Source organism: Arachis ipaensis, chromosome B7, assembly GCF_059453495.1.
Source record: "Arachis ipaensis isolate K30076 ecotype BB chromosome B7, ASM5945349v1, whole genome shotgun sequence".
In the NCBI taxonomy this organism is placed as follows: Eukaryota; Viridiplantae; Streptophyta; class Magnoliopsida; order Fabales; family Fabaceae; genus Arachis; species Arachis ipaensis.
The window spans coordinates 66,927,399-66,933,103 of NC_142442.1; the positions used below are offsets into that span (position 1 = coordinate 66,927,399).

The 5,705-nt window shown below is 35.1% G+C and overlaps 1 non-coding gene across 1 annotated transcript; it reads right to left on the reverse strand.

Annotated features, from left to right (window-relative positions):
* Nucleotides 1-4,867: 4,867 nt before the first annotated feature.
* On the reverse strand, nt 4,868-4,975 carry LOC148552874 (small nucleolar RNA R71). Its single transcript, XR_015893707.1, has one exon. It is a non-coding gene; the product is annotated as a small nucleolar RNA R71 (small nucleolar RNA).
* Nucleotides 4,976-5,705: the final 730 nt, after the last annotated feature.

The following is a 5,705-nucleotide window of genomic DNA, read 5'->3' on the forward strand; positions in this document are numbered from 1 at the left end:
TATGTATATATATATCTCATCGCATGATTCGGATTTTCGAGGGCGAAAATCTTTTTAAGGAGGGGAGGATGTAAGAACCTGCGTTTTCACGTAAAACCGTTTTAATATAATAATTTTAGTGTCCGGAATAGATTCAAAATTTAGAAGTTTTAATTTGAAAATATAAATGAGAAATTTGGTTTCAGTTAATTTTTCTGAGTTGGAAAATGTATTTCTTTCGGACAATTTTTGTAAAAATGCGTACTGGCGATTAAGCTGGCAGTACCGGCCCTAGACTGTACAGTACCACGTATTTTGGAAAATAATATTTTGAAAATTTATTTATTGTTTTGAAAGGAGAAAAATAATTTAGAATCGAAAACCGGACACTAATCTTAAAGGTTTTGGCCCAAAGTGGGCCAAACGGACCAAAAATGCTAACGGGTTGGACCGGGCCCAAACCGGGCTCAATGCTCAACATATATAAGCTCATTTAATGAGCTTTGAGCTCATTTTCCAGCCCTAAAGGGGAGGAGGCCGCGGTTTTGAGAGGGGAGAGGAGAAGAGGGATGACACTTTTTACCTCCACCTTCCGGGAGCCATAACTTTTGATCCGGAGCTCCGATTGACGAGCCGTTTGTGGCCACGCAAAGCTCTCATCGCACTCTACGTTTCTATCTAAGAAAATCTGTTAAATTATCTCTCTTCATGTACCGGTTTCCAGCCCTAGTTATCTGCGCGTTTTGGGTTTAGATTTTGAACAAGTTTTGTGGTTTTGCTTGCTTAGGTGATCTCTAGTAGTGGGTAAATGTTGGATTTTACCCCCTAATCACATTGGGTAAGGTAAGGTTTCACTAAATCCTTGTGTTTATTTATTTTGTGTATCTTAGATTTTGATGTTGGTATGTATATGTGATGAGCGGATAATTTATACGCTTTTTGGCATTATTTTTAGTATGTTTTTAGTAGGATCTAGTTACTTTTAGGGATGTTTTTATTAGTTTTTATGTTAAATTCATATTTCTGGACTTTACTCTGAGTTTGTGCATTTTTTTGTGATTTCAAGTATTTTCTGGCTGAAATTGAGGGACTTGAGCAAAAATCAGATTCAGAGGTTGAGGAAGGACTGCCGATGCTGTTGGATTCTGACCTCCCTGCACTCAAAGTGGATTTTCTGGATCTATAGAACTTCAAATGGCGCGCTCTCAATGGCGTTGGAACATAGACATCTAAGGCTTTCCAGCAATATATAATAGCTCATACTTTGCCCGAGTTTAGACGATGCAAAAGGGTGTTGAACGCCAGTTCTACGCTGCAGTCTGGAGTTAAACGCCAGAAACACGTCACGAACCAGAGTTGAACGCCAAAAACACGTTACAACTTGGCGTTCAACTCCAAAAGAAGCCTCTGCACGTGAAAGCTTCATGCTCAGCCCAAGCACACACCAAGTGGGCCCCGAAAGTGAATTTCTGCATCAATTACTTACTTCTGTAAATCCTAGTAGCTAGTCTAGTATAAATAGGACATTTTACTATTGTATTTACATCTTTGGATTATCTTTTGATCCTTTGATCAAGTGTTGGTTACTCTGGTTCCCCTCTGGGGACGAGACCAATGAACTCCATTATCACTTATGTATTTTCAACGGTAGAGTTTCTGCACTCCATAGATTAAGGTGTGGAGCTCTACTGTTCCTCATGATTTAATGCAAAGTACTACTGTTTTATATTCAATTCAACTTATTCCGCTTCTAAGATATCCATTCGCACCCAAGAACATGATGAATGTGATGATTATGTAACTCTCATCATCATTCTCACTTATGAACGTGTGCCTGACAAACACTTCCGTTCTACATGCAAACAAGCTAGAATGAGTATCTCTTAGATATCTAATACAGAGGACCGAGTCCAAGATATTAGAATCTTTGTGGTATAAGTTAGAACCCATGGATGGCCATTCCTGAGATCCGGAAAGTATAAACCTTGTCTGTGGTATTCCGAGTAGGATCTGGAAAGGGATGGCTATGACGAACTTCAAACTCGCGAGTGCTGGGCGTAGTGACAGACGCAAAAGGAGGGTGAATCCTATTCCAGTATGATCGAGAACCTCCAGATGATTAGCCGTGCCATGATAGAGCATTTGGACCTTTTTCACAGAGAGGATGGGATGTAGCCATTGACAACGGTGATGCCTTACAGAAAGCTTGCCATGGAAAGGAGTAGGAATGATTGGATGAAGATAGCAGGAAAGCAGAGGTTCAGAGGAACGAAAGCATCTCTATACGCTTATCTGAAATTCTCACCAATGATTTACATAAGTATTTCTATCTTTATTTTCTGTTTATTTATTATTATTATTCGAAAACTCCATAACCATTTGATATCCGCCTGACTGAGATTTACAAGATGACCATAGCTTGCTTCATACCAACAATCTCTGTGGGATCGACCCTTACTCACGTAAGGTTTTATTACTTGGACGACCCAGTGCACTTGCAGGTTAGTTGTATCGAACTTGTGACAAATTATGAATTAAGATTAGAGCACCAAGTTTTTGGAGCCATTACCAGGGATCACAATTTCGTGCACCAAGTGACGGGGATTGTTCGAGTTTGGACAACTGACGGTTCATCTTGTTGCTCAGATTAGGTAATTTTCTTTTTCGTTTTATTTTTCAAAAAAAAAAAATTTCTTCAAAAATCTTTCAAAAAAAATTTTCTTTTCCTTTTGTTTTCGAAAATTCTTTTAAAATTTTTAAGAATGAATTTTAAAGTTTCAAAATGGTATGCTGAAGTTTGGCTGGCCATCAAGCTTTAGACTAACCTGGTATGATTCCTGGAATCTTGATTGAGGACTTTGAATTCATTGCTTCCTTTTCCCTATAGGTTTTCAAAAAAAAATAAAAATATACAAAAATCCAAAAAAAAATTAATAAAATCATAAAAATCAAAAATATTTTATGTTGTTTGTTTGAGTCTTGAGTCAATTTTTAAGTTTGGTGTCAATTGCATTTTTTCTAAAAATTTATGCATTTTTCGAAAATTCATGCATTCATAGTGTTCTTCATGATGTTCAAGTTGTTCTTGGTAAGTCTTCTTGTTTGATCTTGATGTTTTCTTATTTTGTGTCTTTTCTTGTTTTTCATATGCATTTTTAATTTGTTAGTTCCTAAAGTTTGAAAATTTCTAAGTTTGGTGTCTTACATGTTTTTCTTTCATTAAAAATTTTCAAAAATAAGTCTTGATGTTCATCTTGATCTTCAAAGGGTTCTTGGTGTTCATCTTGATATTCATAGTGTTCTTGCATGCATTCATTGTTTTGATCTAAAAAGTCTCATGCATTGAGTCTTTTTCATGTTTTTCTCTTTCTTCATTAAAAATTCAAAAATCAAAAAATATCTTTCCCTTTTTCTCTCATAAATTTTTGAAAATTTGAGTTGACTTTTTCAAAATTTTTAAAATCTAGTTGTTTCTTATAGTCAAATCAAATTTTCAAATTGAAAATCCTATCTTTTTCAAAATCTTTTTCAAAAATTAAATCTTTTTCATTTTTTATTTTCGGAAATTTTAAAAATCTTTTTCAAAAATCTTTTTCTTAATTTTATCTCATAATTTTCGAAAATATTATCAACAATTAATGTTTTGATTCAAAAATTTCAAGTTTGTTACTTGCTTGTTAAGAAAGATTCAAACTTTAAGTTCTAGAATCATATCTTGTGATTTCTTGTGAATCAAGTCATTAATTGTGATTTTAAAAATCAAATCTTTTTCAAAACTAATTTCAATCATATCTTTTCAAAAATATCTTCTTATCTTATCTTTTTCAAAATCATATCTTTCTAATCATATCTTTTCATATCATACCTTTTTCAAAAATTTGATTTTAAAATATCTTTTCTAACTTCTTATCTTCTTATCTTTTAAAAATTAATTTTCAAAATTTGTTTCAACTAACTAATTAACTTTTTGTTTGTTTCTTATCTCTTTCAAAACTACCTAACTAACTATCCCTCTCTAATTTTCGAAAATACCTCCCTCTTTTTCAAAAATTCTTTTTAGTTAATTAATTGTTTAAATTCTAATTTTAATTTTAATTCTCCTTTAATTTTTGAAAATCATCAACTTCTTTTCAAAAAAATTAATTTTCGAAATTCCCTCTCCCTTATCTCCTTCTATTTATTTATTCATCTACTAACACTTTTCCTCACCCAAAAATTCAAACCATTTCTTCTCTTCTGAGTTCGAATTCTTCTATTCTTCATTCTTATTCTTCTTTTCTTCTATTCACACAAAGGGAACCTCTATACTATGGTAAAGAGGATCCCCGGTATCTATAGTCCTCTTTTTTTTCACATGACCAGGAGCAAGGACAAGAACATTCTTGTTGAAGCAGACCCTGAACCTGAAAGAACTCTGAAGAGGAAACTGAGAGAAGCAAAAATACAACAATCCAGAGACAACCTTACAGAAATTTTTGAAAAGGAAGAGGAGATGGCAGCCGAAAGTAATAACAATGCAAGGAAGATGCTTGGTGACTTTACTGCACTAAATTCCAATTTACATGGAAGAAGCATCTCCATCCCTACCATTGGAGCAAACAATTTTGAGCTGAAACCTCAATTAGTTTCTCTGATGCAACAGAACTGCAAGTTTTATGGACTTCCATCTGAAGATCCTTTTCAGTTCTTAACTGAATTCTTGCAGATATGTGATACTGTTAAGACTAATGGAGTAGATCCTGAAGTCTACAGGCTCATGCTTTTCCCTTTTGCTGTAAGAGACAGAGCTAGAATATGGTTGGACTTTCAACCTAAGGATAGCCTGAACTCTTGGGATAAGCTGGTCAAGGCTTTCTTAGCCAAGTTCTTTCCTCCTCAAAAGCTCAGTAAGCTTAGAGTGGATGTTCAAACCTTCAGACAGAAAGAGGGTGAATCCCTCTATGAAGCCTGGGAGAGATATAAGCAACTGACCAAAAAGTGTCCTTCTGACATGCTTTCAGAATGGACCATCCTGGATATATTCTATGATGGTCTGTCTGAATTAGCTAAGATGTCATTGGATACTTCTGCAGGTGGATCCATTCACCTAAAGAAAACGCCTGCAGAAGCTCAAAAACTTATTTACATGGTTGCTAATAACCAGTTCATGTACACTTCTGAGAGGAATCCTGTGAGTAATGGGACGCCTCAGAAAAAGGGAGTTCTTGAAATTGATACTCTGAATGCCATATTGGCTCAGAATAAAATATTGACTCAGCAAGTCAAAATGATTTCTCAGAGTTTGAATGGAATGCAAGCTACACCCAACAGTACTCAAGAGGCATCTTTTGAAGAAGAAGCTTATGATCCTGAGAACCCTGCAATAGTAGAGGTAAATTATATGGGTGAACCTTATGGGAACACCTATAACCCCTCATGGAGAAATCACCCAAATTTCTCATGGAAGGATCAACAAAAGCCTCAACAAGGTTTTACTAATGGTGGAAGAAACAGGTTTAACAATAGTAAACCTTTTCCATCATCCACTCAGCAACAGACAGAGAATTCTGAGTAGAATCCATCTAACTTAGCAAATTTAGTCTCTGATCTATCTAAGGCCACTCTGAGTTTCATGAATGAAACAAGGTCATCCATTAGAAATTTGGAGGCACAAGTGGGCCAGCTGAGTAAGAAGATCACTAAAATCCCTCCTAGTACTCTCCCAAGCAATACAGAAGAGAATCCAA